General features: G+C 40.6%; 1 protein-coding gene across 3 annotated transcripts in view; it reads right to left on the reverse strand.

Moving 5' to 3' along the window:
• The window catches only part of ankrd12 (ankyrin repeat domain 12), a 51664-nt gene that overhangs the window by 32774 nt on the left and 511 nt on the right, over positions 1-18379 (reverse strand). The window contains exon 1 of one of the 3 annotated variants that reach the window (XM_088642080.1): positions 18157-18363. The exons of 1 other annotated variant lie outside the window; for it this stretch is intronic. The gene's annotated coding sequence lies outside the window, so the exon portion shown is untranslated. Of the gene's footprint in view, positions 1-18156; positions 18364-18379 lie in introns of those variants that run through there. One more of the 3 variants, XM_088642082.1, reaches the window with a different exon arrangement.

Raw genomic sequence — 18379 nt, forward strand, 5'->3', positions numbered from 1 at the left:
AACTATGGTCTCTAACCCTACTCTGTTCCATTGATTCTTATGGGAAAAGCCTCGCTGCTTTAAGTCACATGATGTTACTAACAGCTAAAGGGTTAAAATGAAAAATTTTGTATTGAAAAAAGCTTATATTTGACCTATCCAATCAAAAAACCTGAAAGTACTAGCTTCAATTTAGTCTTAAGATTCCTCCTTCCCTGAACTACATCTTCTTTACAGGCCTAGAAGTGTTAGAAAGTCTATACGCAAAAGAAAAAACAATTAAAAGCTTACTTAATCACCACTGCTGTTGTAAAATGTCCTGCTTCAGTAAACGTTCCTGTATGAGAGTACTGGCTGTTTATCACATTTCTCCCCAGGTATTCAAATTAAAGATAAAAATATTGGAGCACTGTATACAAAACTGAAAAACTTGAATTTCATCTAAATGTTCCAAATTCAGTCTCAATAGAAGACAAAATCTTTTATGCAATGTAATCCATGAGGCAAGGCAAAAACCTCACCTTATTTAGAAGAAAAAACTCTTCCCTCAAAATTTCCAGCAACCAGCAATTTCCAAAAGATGCAGATGGCCACTGGTAAGTACTGTAAACAAACAGCAGGTCTCCTTTAACAAAGACCTGGTGTTACTACTTCCCAAACAGCACTGAAAAAACGGAGGGTTTCCTTCAGTTTTGCAGGACAATGTATTGTTTTCAGTTCCGATATGAAAAGTGATAGAACACGTACGTAACTATCTTATCATTTTAAAAGAGAGGTCTTACATGATGAAGATGAGACATCCTGAGCTTCTTAAGATGGCTACAATATCTAAAGCTGGAGCAGCAATAAATATCAATCTGACTCAGAGCTATCAGTGCTGCTTAGAAGACTGATTTCTGAGAACAGTAACAGTGTTAAATTAAAATGATACTGGTGACAGAAAAGGCTGTGCCACTTTAATCACGTAAACCGTAAACGTAACAATTTCCTTCTGAAAAGTTTTACTGTGTGGTTTCTATCAGCCTTTCCACCGTCTTCTCCATTCGCCCACAGTATAAGTAAAGTCATTCACTTTGAAGGACTGCCTCTTGCGTAGCTTCTACCTCTCCGCTTCATGACAGGACAGGAGATGCTGTCAGCTCCGTTTAACCCGTTCACCTTCTCTTGCATATCAAACACAACCAGCAACACTCCACAGTCAAAACAAGTATGTTGATACGATCCGACAGTCTTTACACAAACATTTGCAAGGCCTTTTCAACGGGGTAATCTGTCTCCCTTTAAAACAAGCTTGTTACTTGTCATTGCTATAGTTGTAAGTGCTAAAACTGAAGAAACAAGTGAAAGAAAGTTAAGGTTTGAGGAAACAGAAGTATCTGGGCAGCTTTCATCAGCAGCACAAGCACAAGGGTAATGACCCAACACTGAATGCAGGAGAGTACCCCTGACGACCGAAGTGTCCATGTTCTGACGTACTTTCACAATACTGGATAACTGAAAAATCTACTTGTGCAAACACGTAAAATGAGTACATATCTACATCATTCCAAAGTGCCTTCACTGAATTATGTAAACAAAACATTTGATGAATCTGCTGCAACTTCTGCATTTCTGACAGCCCCTTTAGTCACAAAATACAGTAAAGGTTTTTATACAGTATGTAAAGGCTAACACTCAACAGGATTGAAGTGGACAAAAATATAAGGCACAGATGGGTCATAAGCGCTAGGTATCTCTGATTAGCCAAAGTTACGTTTATAATGTTGGGGAAAAATGACTTGGAAAACTCAAGACCGCAAAACAGAAGCTTATTATAAGGAAGGCAGCAATGAACGGGCAAGTTAAAATCCATTCTTCATTCCAATGATTTTAAGTCTTGTACTGCACTTACACAAGCCATTAAAGCTTTTAAGCACGTCTCTGTGCCATTCCCTAATGACGATTTTGCACCAGATGGGCTTACTCCCATATTTGATTGCTCATCCACACAGGTTATAATAAATTGAATGGAATAGAAATTATCTTTTATCTACATTTCCTATGGTATTTCAGGACTGGGCAAACACATGACAGATGACATTTCATAAAGGGTTGCTGTATGAAGTAGCAACACAAACAGCAAATATAAAATGGGAAACTTCTATTTATAAGAAAACTTAGCTGTTAAAGCAGACATTCATCTTGTAGGCACCTTGGGAAAACAATAAAAGGGCAAAATGCTGGGATACACATTTAAAAGCACAGAATTCAAATCAAGGAGTGTTATGTTAGAATTGTGTATTTTGATCAATATGAGACAAAAAGATATTGCTTTTCTGAAATCAGTCGGGAGAAGAGAAACTGGAGATACTGGGACTGATACCGGGACTGAAATGTACAAATCCCACACCATTAGGCTAAAAGGGCTGAACCTTTTTAGTCATGAACAGAGAAGTCCCAGAGGGGAGTTGATTCAAACGCGCAGCGCTCTCAGCATCAGGGTTACTTTCTAAAGAAGTGAAAAGCTCTAAGAAACCGTATTAGAAAAAGTCATTACAAGGCCCTAACAATGATGTGTTCCACATAACAGTATTTTGACCTGTGATTGACAAATGAGGGTATCACTGGGTTATTGGTCACAGTTCTACACTGATATTCGTCACACAACAACCAATTTAAAGTATTTTATGATAAACCGGCCCATGATGCCATTATAAACCAGATTCTCACTAACTGGTCTGCATACTCCTTATGTCCAAGCAAACAAATGGGCGTTTAGCTCAGAGAATTTATCTTAAGCCACTCACTCTCAATAGCAGGGAGCTTAGCTGGAATAATGCCATGATTCATTTTACTCCCTGACATTTCAGCCAGCTTATGGCTTGTTTTATTTTTTTCTTCTTAAAAAGAATGTACCTTCATCCCTCGTTAAAAAGGAGTTTGTTGCATACTTGTACTCGCTCAAACGAGAGATGCATATCCATACCTACTATTGCCAGACGAGTGAACTTCCACCACGTTTACAAACTCCCAGTGTGTGGCTCCTTCTACCATTTGCATTTCTCCCTCCTGTTGTCTGTCATCGTCTTAACTATCTTAACAGGAACTGGGTGGGTATTACACTAGTGATGGTGCAGAACAGTATTTTTAATTGAATGGTTTGTAAAAACAATATTGATTCACTATTTTAACAGTCTTTACAATGAAGTGTTTTATTGTGATACTGAGCACCGTGAATGCTTACTTTTGCAGTAATGGGTTTTATTCGGACTTTGACTGCATGACTAACATTTTTATTTAGTTAGTTATACATTTTAATAATTCATTATCATTTATTGTTCATGTGTGCTTAACACCGTGCACACTTTATTTCTCTTAACAACTGCTTCTCAATACATTTAAACTTACTGTAGCTTGCATAAAAAATAGCTTTTTATAACACTTTTAAATAATAAATAACAAAACATTTAAATACATCAGAACGGTACCTAATCTCAATTGGTTTTAAGCCCATTTACGAGCACTAGAAAAAAATCAAGACTTATATTTGTATTTTAAATAATTTATTGAATTTGTCACTTCTACAAGTTTTCACCTACACACAGAAGTTTGGGAACTATTATTTTTGTGTAGCGAGGGATGACTGTAGTTTTAAAAAAGCACTGTAAGTAAAATGTCCATCCTCAAATCCTTCAAAGGTATAGGAAAAAAAACCAATCCAATGGAGATGCTAAGACAACAGTGAAACATAAACAACAGGGTACAAAGGAAGTTGCATTTAAAACTAAGAATAAGGGACCAAATGCAGATCTTTATGCCTCAAACTTTTTACTTTTTACTCTTAAAAGTAGGCTCTGCTTCACTTGTGCTCTTCAATACCAAGTTATGTACCAGAGCTGATGATCACAGGAAGTTCATCTGAAAACAAAAGCAACCCTTAGCCCACATTCTGTTGCTAGTGAGCACATGCAGAGTTGTGCAATCAGTAGCTCCACCTCTGCTCTCCTGAAGACACACAATACTGACGAGCTGCAGCCCGACTTCTGAAACAGATGCAGAACAAAAGGGCTTCTTTCGCTTTCAGATCCTCTCCAGTTCATAATACACCACACAGACCATGCAATTCTAAGACTCGGTCAGGGTTATTTATTGTCGTTAACGTTAAGTAGAATCAAACTTAGTCTTCCTTTATTCACATTTTGGAAGTCAACAAGCCTAGGGAATTCAGGTATGGGGAACATAATGCTTTAGGTAATTTCTATTTTCCTACAATTCACCTACAAGTCTAGAAGGCTTACCAAAACTTGGTTAAATTCAGAATTATGGGCACTTCTCAATTTGAACACAGTACGATTAGAAAAATGGATTTGGTTATAATCTCCAAGAAACCAAAGCTGCTTCATTTGATAATATTTACATGGTGTGGACAAGGAACTGCTTGTGAAAGCTACAAAAAATGTCAACTTCGGCTTAACAATGACAGGATTAACATAAAGCCTTGCATATAGGGGATTAAAAACATGCAGAGCATAAGACTATTTTTGAAAGATTTAAGTAATTAAGTACAGATGCTTTCATTACAGAGTGCAGCAAAATAATGAGGGAGTCACAGGACAGGTGTTTCTCTACCTCTTTAATGCAGCATGACCCCCAGAAGCATCAAGGAATGATCACCAGAACTTCAGCTTCTAAACATGTATCTGAAATGTTGGTTTGAGGGCCAAAGGGCCAATCTCTGGTATTACATGAAGGGATATTAACCTGAACACAGAGCTGTCTGCAACTATGTCAAGAGGAGCCCTTAAATGTAGTTTTTTTGACAAATAACACAGTACGTGGTCAGCAAAGATTAAAGGAAAAAACTATTTCCTTTGCATAAACATTCTTGGGGACAAAGGTATATTGCTATAACCAACAATTTTGGGTGCAATGTAAAAGAACACAAGGATATTAAGACATTTAGAAAGCCCATGAACTATTTTCCTTACATAAATCTACCCAAATATAAGAGATACGCTAGCTGACCGAGGGTGAGGGTGAGGGTAGGGTTAGCCCTTATCTTGCGCTCCTCCTGTACTCCAGTTCTGCTGAATAAACTTCTATAATGCTGTCACTCCTAAAATTAGATTTTGATTTTAAAAGCAAAATAAAATGTAACATCAGCCAACAAAAGCCTTGGATAGTCAATAATACACATTTGGATAACAGCAGCACAGACAGATATTTCTGACCTGATGTATTTTAGTATTAATACCACACCAAGAGGCACAGAACAACGACGAAAAAACACTACAGAGTTAAGAGAGAGCTGTGACTCTTTTGGTTACAAACATGCTTTTAAAAGTTCATTCAAATTTCCTATGATACTACAACTAAATCAGACAGCAGCCCTTACCATTTTTACATGCATGTCCTTTACAGCATTTTAAAAACAACTTACAATAATCTTGTTAGGAACGTACATTTGGAGATTGGCTGTCACTATCTTCATTAACATAAACATTCCAGTAGTTGCAATACATTCAGCACATTTGTTTTCATGCAGGTCAGAGAAAAGCTGTATAAAAAAAATGAGAATCAACCCGTTGCTAATGTAGGAAAGTCTCTGGCTTCTGCTGCATGGTGACCAATCAACACAAGCCTGAACAACAACATCACAGCTACAGTAGTACAACAGGACAAGCTACTATACAAATACCAAACTGTGGCTTAAAGTACGTTGAAGGAGTGGCTGAGGAACCCTTAGATTCCCACATTCACTCTGACTCTGTTCTGCTGTGTACCGTTTAAATATTGGATGGATGCCAACGCTCAGTTTGCTGTGTTTAGTCATTTTTAACTTATGTGCCAATGTATTTCAAATGGCAACTAAAATCAGCACTAATGTTTAATATTGCAGAAAGGACTGAAGAGTTTTGATGTACCCTAAAACAAGGTAATACAGAATATTACTTTCAAGAGTCTGCCTATTGAAATGCTACTATTTTACAATACATACTACAAACAATAAAATAATTAAAGAAATGTGAAATATGAATAAGTATCTGACTGCCCTTTGATTGTCATGATAATGAAAATCCAAAAACTTGAAGCTATGAACTGTGGAAAACACTGGATTTTCAACAGTGAGCTTTTTTCATGCTCAGCAGTTTACTTGAAGAACAGCGCAAACATCGTAGTTCAATCGCCAAATAATTAAGCCAAACTCAGCGCACAGAAAGATACTCTCAGTACTCTCAGATCGATTGGCAAACTTGGTTCATTTCAAAACTTAAAGTGAACAGAGAGTGATATACTTGTGCAAACAGAATATTAATTCTAGGATACCAACTCTGGAACTGTAGTACAACAATATCTGAGGCCTAGATTTGAGGCAAACACAATTGGGGGGAAAAAAAAGGTTAAAATGAAGCACATTTAGAAATTCATAAAATGCAGAAGTGCTTATTATTTTTTGGAGGCCTGAAAGAGAAAGCAGCTGTCTTAAAAAGCAAAGCAAGGTTAAAAAAGATTTCATTTTCGAAATGAAAGACATGCACAAAAAAACGAATTTAATAAGGAATCAATGTCGGCAACTCAAATCAATTTAAACATCTTCTAAAGAAGTTCACTTTTATTATTAGTGTCAACATGACCAAGCCCAGTTTCCTAAAATAAAGGCAGCGAACCAGAAAAATGAACTCTAGTCCACTTCCAAGAGAAAACCATACAACTGAGCTAAGTGTGAAGTGCTAGCATATTGATACATGTCTCAGACCAAACATACTTAGTGCAAATATGCCCTGAGAAAGAGCTCTTTATGCAATGAAGCACTTCAAGGAGCAGAGAACCTAAGCTGATAAAAGTAAGCTCCATTGAAACAGACACCTTTCAACATTCTTAACTTAACTAGTTACAGAGCTAAATACAGTGCTCCATCTTAAAGGACTTATAATTCTATTAAATATTAAAAACTCAGTATAAGCATATGGTTTTAGCGCTCAGAATCAAACTTCGAAAAGCTGCACTACAGAGAAGCCAGTTTTATCATTAGAAAAATATAATTCCTTGCATTTCTTTTGTTCGAACCCTCATCATTCTCAAGGACCTCAAAGCACTTTACATATAGGAGAGGTACTGTGAAATGAAGTGCAGCAGCACCCGTGTGATGCTCAGCAGCCAATAACTGCCAGCAGCCTCACTACACAACAGACCAGGGGGACACACAGAAACCCGCTTCACTAACTTAATGAAGAGGGAACTCTAGGTAGGCTACATTTTGCGAGCGATGACTTGAATTTAGCCAGGACTCCTGGGTTAAGACCTCAACTCTTTCAGAAAGTACAGTGAGATTTTTAATGACCAAGTAGAGAGGACCTCGGTTTAACATCTCATGGGAAGGAGCTCTACTGGGAAAGGCATCATCTACAACACCTGCCTCCGTAACCTGGCCTTCTTGAGGTCTTTCATTCTAGCAATGACTAGATCCAGCCTTCGGAGGGATCAGGTGACACAGTAACACATTTACTTTCATGCACCGTATAAAACTGGTAATATACAATCTAGCCCTCAGATTTATCTAAAGGGGCATCTAGTAACTGTCACACTCCATCCTCATTTCTGTGAACGTAATATAGTGCTTCACACTTGCTAAACCCAAGGTGTATTGTTTAATTGAGCGTCACAATTTGCACATCATCATAAATGGCTGGACAAACCTCTACTGGATTAAAAATTGAACAGTGTGCCACCATTTAAAATAACTATTCAATCCAAGAGCAAAACCCACCACACTGCAAACCAGTACTACAGAAGCACATCAGAAAATCAAAAAGGAGATTTTAGTTCAAGGACTAAGGCAAACATAAAACCTGAAAATTGCAGAATACAATTTAAGAATACAAATTTCAGGCAGGACTAAATTATCTACGTTTAGCTAAATTAAGAATTGTTAGGATTTGATAGCAATTAAGTGCCTAAACTGCAGATGATTGTTAACACTTTGTTTACACCAACAACATTTAATTTACAAATCATAAAGCAATCAAGACTCGCAAACAACATTTAACAAAGTAAAAATGTAAAAAGTTAAAGATTTTGTGTCGGTAAAACATTTCTTTCCATGCATTAACAAAGTCTTGCGGCTGTGTGGACACTAGCACCAGTCGTGAAATCAAAAGTAAAAATGACACTAAGATTTTAAAATGCAGCAGCGTTTCTACTTTCCAACCAAAACTGACATGACGTTGATATAAATTCACCACAATCCCAGGCAAAATGACATTTTATTCAGGCATTCTACACTATTTACAAATGGCTCCGTGCAAGAAAAATCAACTGATGACACACACCGGTGTACAGAGAAATTTACCAGAAAAAATCTTTAATCTTTTTAGTTTCCAATTCTATAGAAAGATCACATCTACCGTTTCACCCCTTTGCTTCAGTTTGACATTTTTAAGACATGTTGCGTCATATTCTCACAGTGTAAGGTTTCAGCTTCAGATTGTCCTATATATATCCCAGTTGTGTAATGGGCACAGTGAGTATGAGAGTACTCCTAGATGGGATGTTAGTTCCACACAGGTTAAGCCCAGAGCAACTCATTTAAGCAGCTGGAAGGGCTGAAGCAACTGGGATAAGGCTTCTACCTCAAAGATAAAACTGTAATTTCCATACTTCTGTCAATGCTTCCATGCGGAAATATGGTTTTATAAGAATTTTAGAGAGAGACACAAGCGTGGAGTTCAGACTTCTGTGTGCGTGCTGTGGATCACAAAGAAAGGAGAATATCTACCAGTAATAACTTCGATCCACTTTCTAATGCGATTAAAAAAGAGAACAATTTACCCCTACTCCAGACTTACATTATATCAGTCATATAGCAGTGTAATGGAATATGTACCCCGGACATTCACTAACATCACGCAATGTGAACCAAAAGCACTTACATATCATCACTCAGAGTAGTACAGAATGTTTTATGAACGGTGAAATGTGAAATGCCACGTGAAAAACTGCAGAGGGCTTGAGACTCCAGGGGAGTCTGCACAGTCCTCATTCCCTCTGCACTGGTGCACACGCTGCAGCAGTGACCTGAGCCACTTCACGGATGAAGGTTGAACAGAAAAAAACTATAAAGCAATTTGTTTAACACCAGTGAAAATACCACTCTGGAAAAATGCAATGCTAGTCACTGCACAAATGTAAAAAGGCAGTACTACCTGGCACCAAACATGCCCTGATTTCTCAGAGCTTTCCTTGCAAGAGGGGGGAAACCCCCCTCCTACACCGAGCCTCGCTCTGCATTGCAACACTTCAGCAGAAGCCTCTGGCCTACAACCCTGTCACACATACACACCCTCCTACTTTTTAAGCGTGTGACTCGGCTAAACGTGGACGTGCTGGCTTACGAGCTGGAAACACTCCCAACCTGCAGGGGGATCGGCTTGTGCTGGAGAACACGTGCAACGCGTGGTGACCATGAACGAGCAGGGCAGCCGGAGACAACTCGGCTGAGGAGGGCCGTCTCCAGGGGGACAGCGTTGTGAGGGATGGTCCCGGAGCTCATGCCGGTTTTCACTGAAATCACTGAAACCAACCGTTTTCTTATATTAAACATACAAAATTACTTATCACTCAGAAATACTTTGTCTCAATGCCCTGTAGCTCACTGTACGTCTTATACAATATGAATTAAAAATTCCAAGTGTCACATAAATATGAGAGGGACATATTAGGGTACAGTCCTTCCTGTGCAGACCTGCACACTGCCTGCCCCCGTCTTCAGCAATACATGCACCAGCCAGCCACTGATGTCTTTTACAAGTTAATAGAGAAAAGGCACTTTGTTCATTTTGTAGCCTTTATAAACAACTGTAGCCTTTATAAACAATTACTAATATTCTTCTAAAGCACTCAAGGAAGAATGCATCTAGTTTAGCATATAAAATGCTCATAAATGTTTCACTGCATGATTTAGCTATGGAATTGACAAGTACCATGTATAGTTTAGTCCAGTGAGGTTTTCAGTCGCTGACTGTTTTTTAAGTCTTTCTAAAAGCATTATTTGGCTTGCTAATTCTTACTCTGGCTTCTCTGGAATTGGAACCATCTTGGCTGATGGCGCTGCAAAGATAAGTGAACTTGTCCACCTTCCCGAAGCTCTGATCATCAGTATCGTTTTGTGCCTCTACTCCTCCAGCGGCGTTTCTTCCTCTAGCTTATCTGAGCAAGCCTGTAGTCCACCGGCATCTCTATTAAACCAGCAAAATCAAGGTCAAACCGTGTGGGATTCGTACCACTATTCACCGTTCCAGACCCCCAGAACAACAGAGGAAGAGTGCAAACAGCAGGGGGGCAAGGCGGACACTTGCTGCATCACCTTCCTAACCACTGTATCCACTACAGGGCCGCCTCGAGCGGGCGACGGGCACGCGGCGGGGTACACCCTAGACAGGACGCCCGTCCCATCACTTTATTAGCCCTACACAATTTCTTGCATTAGGAATTTGTCTTTTCACATACCCCAGCTTGCTCTCCATGAGACACACAGACAGGGAGAGAAGCTGGGGGTCAGAGTGCAGGGTCAGCCATTGTACAGCACCCCTGGAGCAGTTGGGGTTAAGGGCCTTGCTCAGGGGCCCAACGGAGTAGGATTCCTCTGCCACAGGCACAGATCCTGAGCCACAGAGCCACCCCTCTGCCCATTAGTCCATCACAGGCCACACACACAGACACAGCTTTCCCAGAAGCCAGATGACCTTACCAGTATGTCTTGGGACTGGGGGAGGACATCCACGTCGACACAGGGAAAACACACAAACCCCACACAGACAGAAGCCCGGGAACTGAACCCAGAAGTGAGAGGCAGCAGTGCTAACCCAAACACCATTGAGCGCATCATGCCTGTCTGAGTTTCAAGGTTTGGTTGGCCCGCACCATTATCCATTTTGATACAACTGGTAATAATAATAATAATAATAATAATAGCGCTATTCTGGACACTCCACTCAAAGCGCCTTACAGGTCATGGGGATCCCCTCCACCACCACCAGTGTGCAGCCCCACCTGGATGATGCGACGGCAGACTGGTGTGAAAAGCTCTCATGATGTTGATTAAGCTGGGATGCCATAATGTTTGACAATTTCTACATTACCTTTCAGTTCAATGCTTTTCAAAAGTAGATAAAGTTTATTGCCGGTAACACTTCTCTCCAGCTTTCTGGTTAGCTAGTTATAATATTATTTCGAGCGTAACAGAAACAAAAACAAATAAATTAGTCCCTAAATCATATGATACCCTATAATTTCATAGTGTTTCGTCTGCTGTATGTTAGTGTATGTACGTTGTGCAGTTCTTTCACTTCAAAATGTAACAAAAGCAACTAAACAGGCCTACTTATGTAAATGAAAGGAATCTTTTGTCTAGACATTTACAGCGATGTCTAAGAAAAAAACTTACTAAATGTATTTACATTATACTGCACTGTAATTATAGCATTTCCATCATTTATTGCTACCCAACCCAGGGGTTTCTAGTGGAGTGTTTTCTAGAGAAAGTGCATTCCCAAACTGTTCTGACAAAACCTTCTGATACATAAAGGTGCACTAACTGCAAATACAGCATGTCAGCACTTCTGCACAAGTTCACATCTTTCACCAAGCAACCTTGCATATCAGTACTACAATCAACTGATATTATTATTAAATGAAAATTAATGAGATGTACAAATCTATTCATCTTTGGATAAGTAATACACAAATACATGTACTGTAAATTATGTTATTGAAAAAATGTTATACAATAACTACTGGGGAGTATATCACAACTGAAGGGATCATTATGCCACTCTACATTAGTGAGATTATAAAATCACAGTGAAAATATCGCAATAGGAGCCAGTTACCATACTTAATACAGAATGATAAATTTCAAACCAGTTTTAAAACATCAGTGCAAATAGATTCAATTCAATAAAATAAGTTAATACTGGTCCTACTACTTGCACATTAGGGTGATTATTCACATCAAAAACTAGAGAAGCCATTAACGTATATGAAAGTACAGGGAACGTTTGCCAAGTAGCAAACTCAATCACTGTAGCACAATACCATAGACACGTCACGGTGGGTGCTGAAAACAAAAAAAAAATAGTGATAGTGATCTGTGCAACATTTTAACATACACACTGAAACTGCAGGACTATATAGTCCTATTGTTGTACTATTTATGTATTCCTTACTTTATACTGCTTTATTAAATTATTCAGATGCATCTGTAGTAGCCATATTTTTGGAGGTTACACAGTAACGTCTGTAGGTATCTGTTTCATTAAATGTCACCTGATCCTTCTATTTTCAAGTACCTCTTTTAAAGCACATTAATCGTTGTTGGTAGTGACTGCCGAGAACTAGCCAGAACCTTTTAGGAATAGCTACATGAAGGCATTAGAATACTAAACTATTTCTCCTCGGCCTGCAAGAGGATAAGATAATTGAGGTGCTGTATAAGATTCTGGTGGTTAACATTACCAAACGTTTTCCATACTGTTCTTATTTGTTCAACAACACTAATGCAAGTATAAACACATTAAGGCTGCGAGAAGTGTTTATTCAACCACATTGTACGCAAGACAGCTAGACTAACACTTACTGCGGTACTCAGGACTTAAAAGTGGAGACCAGAAGGTTTTAGCTGCTAGTTGTAAACAAATGCCAACTGTTCTGAATTTAAATACTGTAGAAACTCTCGCTTAACTGCAGAGTTAAAATAATCTGGCAGCTAATGCATTGCAAAAAAAGGCAGCCATCTCCACAATCAATCATTTTCAAAGTCCTCCCAATGAACACAACCTGAATAATGAAGCAGGACTGTTTCATGCCATCTGTATAAAGCTCATTCACATCTCTGTTCACCGTTTCAGCCACTGGCACTCAATACCCAAACTGGATGACCACTGAGTCACAGTATTGTGTCTACCTGCACTGAAATAAACCAAGTTTAATTCTCCTAAACAGCTTTGACAAGTTTTAGTTTTATTTTATGGTTTATGTAATGCCTGCTTCATACAACACAGTAAAATATCTCATGTGACAAAATACAAACTCAACAATTAAGCCCTAAGACAGACAAACCTGGGGCTCCCGAGAAGCTCAGCCAGTAAAGAGTGCAGCTCGAGTCTGGGCTACAGCACTAGATGACTTGACTGGGATTAACCACACCTGACCAAGTGCCGCCGGTGCAGGCTGGGAGCAGTCAGTCAGCCGCCTGCCTCACCCTGACGACAGTGAAAGACATTCCCCTCGTCCAATCAGCGCCGACTCACCCACAAGGCATTGTGGAGCTGGCAGACGGTTCTGCGGCTTGTTTTTTTGGAGGTGTGACATGCGGTGAAGAAGCAGGCCTACATGTCTCCATCTCCCCTGAGCAACGCAGGAGTATCAGTCATACACCAGAGTCAGATACACGGCACAGCTCCGAACTGTGTAGTTATTACACAAATAAAATAGCTGTCGAATCAGAATGTTCAAAAAACTGAATTAAATTTTTTTATTTAATTTTAAAATTATACATTTTTTTTATTTAAATGCTGTTCCTTTTTAAAAAAACACCTATGCAGCATCATCTATGCAGATCCACTCCACTGCAATAATAAAGCCCCATGCCAAGCCACTGAGGGCGCAGGCATGTGGTCTCCCGGTCACTGTCGGTGTGGGCAGCCCTTTAGCTGATGGCCGTGTTTAAATGACCAATAAAGCAGGGAAAAAAAAAAAGAGGGAGCACTACTCCAACCAAAATGCTCAAATTAAGGTGCAGGGTTTTTTTTTTTACCAGAGTGATATGAAAACTTGACAGAGCACTCAGGTTAAGGTCCTAATCTAAGAACAGAATGAACAGCTAAAACACTAAACAAAGACACCAATCTCTTCTTGCTCTTCCCTTATAGAGTGGAGTTCAAATGCCTTTTACATATTATGCCAGTAACAGTAATGTGGCTCAGCTGTAAAAGAGAAAGGCCTACAAAGAAGACACACAGCAGCACAAGGCTATTAAACCTGTATATCAGCTTTTTGCTTTTTATGCCGTGCATTTCAACTCTAATCCTAAAATGATTCAAATTCAAAGACAAGAAAACCTTTTCATTCTCAGCTCGACAGGGCTTTCTCTTTGACAGTCTTTTCACATTAGTATATGACAATAACAAACATAACTGCTTAGCCTGTTTTTTATCGATTCAGCCAGAACAAAATTAGTTGTAGAATTCAAATTGTTTTTGGGAAAAATAAAACTCTATGCCTTAGGTACCCGTGTTCGAATACCTCAATCGAGGTGCCTTTTTGATATGACTGAATTTTAAGCAAGTCGTCACAATTCAGGGGCATCCGGCTCGCTGAACAGCACAGTATTCACACTGACAGAATTCCCATTGTTTTAGATTTTTACAAACCTGGGATCAACTACATCTGAGCTTGTGTTGTACACGAATGACAAAAAGAGAAAATCCCTGTGCTTATTAGGACTGACTTTTATTTTGTCAGAAGATTTTGTGTCATACTGGTCAGTGGTTATTCAGATAAACTCAGCACTGTAATGTATTTTGAGAAGGAAGCATGCAACCTGACATTTGACAGTTTCAGGGGTTTTCCACATACAAATAATCAGCATAGTAAAGTTTCCATCTCATAAAAAAGAGGAAACTGGTAACCCTAGAAGGCAATGAGTCTATTGCTAAAAAACATACACAAACTAAATACAAACATTAATCTACCTCTGCCAAATGCCAGCGTGAGAAAACGCTACTATGTCACAATTTCTAACATGAAAGTCTCTTCAGGCACACACTTAGACCAATTTAGAAAAGTAAAATCATACTCTAGAAAGACTAGTGAGAATATCTGATTTTCAAAACCTCAGCAAAGATGGCCAGAATGTAATTTAATACCTGCACATAATGGAAGACCAGCTACTGTCACACAGACCTGACCATAAAAGAAAATGCACTTAGCCTTTTCCTCCTGCTAGCCTAGTTAATCATCACTTATAGTACAGCGGGCTCTCACAGGGAATTTTCAGTATATGAAAGCCAGGGTCCAACTCAGCAATGGGTCAAAGTCTGACTCATTTTAGTACCACTCGCTATGACAGTGAAACTTGAAAGAATCACCCACGACTGCTATGAAAGCTCTTTAAAAACACCTGATTTAGAGGGTATTAAGCTATAACTGTTGAAATGCTGTTTTTTCAGTATTTTATACTATAACTACATTATAAGGTGAAAGAAAGAAATAATGTATTTTTAAATCATCTGATGGTAACAACTAGACATGAAGACACGTTGCACACAGAAAAATGAAGTGATGCTTTTTATAGTTCTGAAACACTAAACGGACTAACAAAACTAGTATAAAGAACTGCGTGTGACATCTGGGGCTCACATTCCTATATTAGATCATTCACATAAAAGAGACCTCAAATGACGTCCAGTCTGCTACATACAGATAAGTAGCAAAATTGGCAAGAGATCTTCACTAAGGATTTTGTACCATTCAGAACAAAGTATTTACTTATATGACCATACATACTGTAATATTAATTAATCTCCATCTTTAGAACAGGATTTCTTTAATTCTTAACAATAACAAGCTTCAATAACAAGCTTTTACTTGTTATAAGTTTTGGAATCAATTTCGTTAAGTGGCAAATTATAAACCAGATTGGAACTACAGTACATCAAAACTGGTTAGAATGCTCCTCTAAGACAGACTTTACAAAAAGATGTTTCCTTATAGTACCAGTGCAGTCCAATACATTAGGCCTTGTTAAGTGAAATCCTGCCAGACACAATTTAACTTTCAAATATCACACATCAAATCAGGACAGCTTGAAAATAGAAAACAACAATGTCAAAACCAGCTGTTTACGTACCAGAGGGATTATGCTGTTTATTTTAACTGTAATGTAAACCTAAAGCCCTGTAGGAAAAACCACCAAAGATCATACTCTGTGTCCAACAGCAGCCAACAATCCTCCTTCATGTGGCTTCAGCAGACAGAAGTGAATGACCTCAGGAAAGCAAGGCAAATCCACTCTTCTCCTGAATGAACAGGTCTGTGGAGGGGGGATGACATTCCATTTACTCATATAAAAACAATCACTGTGCAGTTACATACACCTCAAGGTCATTATAGATGCTATAAAGGTATTGCATACTGCACTAAAATTAAAAATGCGTTTTTCTCTTTTAAAACACAGGAGCCACCGACCCTGAATCCACGCTTGTGAATACCGAGGAACAGAATCAGAAATGCCATCGAAGAAAAACGAAATTCCACATGCTGCTTCAATTTACGATAATACACATCTTCTGAATAAACAGAAAGACCAGGCGGCGGGAGCCTCCGCAGGCACGTGAGCTGGCCTCCATCACCGCAAAAAAAAAAAAAAAAAAGCTCGTGGTGATGAGGCTGTTTTCTATCAGTTCCCTAAAGAAAACCCAGAGCTGCTCTCCGATTCCCTGTGACCGATTCAAAAATGTCATACATTTACATAAATGTAAATAAGGTACATATATATATATAAGACTCGGGGAAGGGAGATCGGATATCCCCCCATCGCTGTAAAAAAAAAAAAAATACGATCAAGATCAGGCGACTAGACATTGATGCTCATGGGCCGGACTGCTGAGCGGCACACCGTGAGGCAGACGAAACGCCTTTCTCAGCATGGAAATATCCCGAACGAATGGCTTCGCTTTCATAGACGTTTAAAGCCAGGAGTATATTAATACGGTACTGAAACAGCGCACACGAGGTTGGCCAACTCCTGATGTTGCAGCTCAGCAACAAACCCATCACCTGGGGCGCTTGAACCACAGGGTTATTCGGAGAAGGTAGCTCGGGTCCCCCTGCAACACTCTACAGACGGACGGATCGCTTGTCTGCTCTCATTTCAGAGGCGTGCGACTGTTTTCAAGCCCAGATCGGGGGCCAAAACAACGCAGGCATGCGACACTCTGAAGGCATTGACATTATTGCTTAGAGAGAGATTAAATATGTAAGAAGTGTTCTTTGATAGCGGGCTACGCGTCTGTATTTCCAGTTTCTAACCTGCGGCTTATCGTTTGCAAGACACCATCCACGTCAGCTGCTGCAACTCTCAAATTATTACGGACTAGAAAGCCCCCTCTAAGAGCCCCTGTTGGGCTCACATGTCATTATTAGACATTTACGCAGCAGGGAACACCTTATTCCTAGAGACCAGAACAGCAGCTGAATGCGACGAACTGCGTGTTTATCATAAAACAGAAGGAGACGCATTTTAACAGGACGGTCCTTAGGGCCAGAAACCTCCGGGGGAACAGGGTACCTTTGCCAAGACTGAGAGCAAGAAATTTCCCCTTTTCTTCACCCAATATCGTGCTATCTGCGGCATTGTTAAAAACGAATACAGCAGGCAGGCTTCGGCTGAAACACAGCGTGAAAATCAGAGAAAACGACCGGCTGAACTGAGCTGCGAGGGGGGGGACAAAAATTCCCACTTCTTTTTGTTCAAAGAAAAGGCGAAACGCGTAGCAACGGGTAGATGCTGCGCTGCGTCTTCGGTAATGAAGGAAGAAGAAAGGAGGGACAGCTGAGCGACTCCAGCACAGCCCTACAACTCGCCGCCCCACGGCCAAGGAGACCGCGGCCGTGCGCCAGACAAAAGGTTTCTCCACGCAGAAGGGGCGAGCGGCCGCACGCACACCCTCCCCCGGTCACCCGCAGAGTCCACGCCGCCCCCGCGACCCACGCCAGCGGGGTCCCAGCGCCGGCTGACAGCCCGACCCCCCGGACCGCAGCCGCGCCAGCCGGGAGCCGCTCCGGACAGGGCCCCGGGCCACGGGGGCGCGCACAGCGCAAGGGCGCACCCCCGCCGGGGCCAAGAGCCCCGAGCCCCTCGCGCCGCAGTCTCGCGACTCTCCTCCACCTCCACCCCGTGCCCCGACCCCCGCGAGCTGTCAGCGCCGCGAGACGGCCCAGGGTGACGCGACGCGCCGCCGCCGCCAAGGGGGTCGAAATCACACGAGAAAAACAACACAAAAAAAAGGGGGCCAATGGATGCCACGCTGCCGTGCGAAAGATTCCGTTTTCCTACGGCAGTACAGCTTTGTATTTTTTTCTCTCCCCCCTGTAGAAGGCACGACCGTCAAAAAAAAAAATATCGCTGAATTCGCTTACCTTTCTGCGAGGCGATTCGGGTCCCGCTATTCCTCCGGGCGGGCTCACACACCAGGGTATCGCAGTTCGCCGATAATCGTCAGGATATTTCACATTTAAACAAAACCCCAAGTAAATCATCCCTTCCCAGCTTTCCGCTGGTTTGAAAACATTCGCCCCCCCCACCCCTGGCCGTCTCTAAGCGGAGCCCCAACCGCCGCGCTGCCGCCGCGCCCATTGGCGG

The sequence above is a fragment of the Lepisosteus platostomus genome, chromosome 8 (genome assembly GCF_059453375.1).
Source record: "Lepisosteus platostomus isolate fLepPlt1 chromosome 8, fLepPlt1.hap1, whole genome shotgun sequence".
Classification (NCBI taxonomy): domain Eukaryota; kingdom Metazoa; phylum Chordata; class Actinopteri; order Semionotiformes; family Lepisosteidae; genus Lepisosteus; species Lepisosteus platostomus.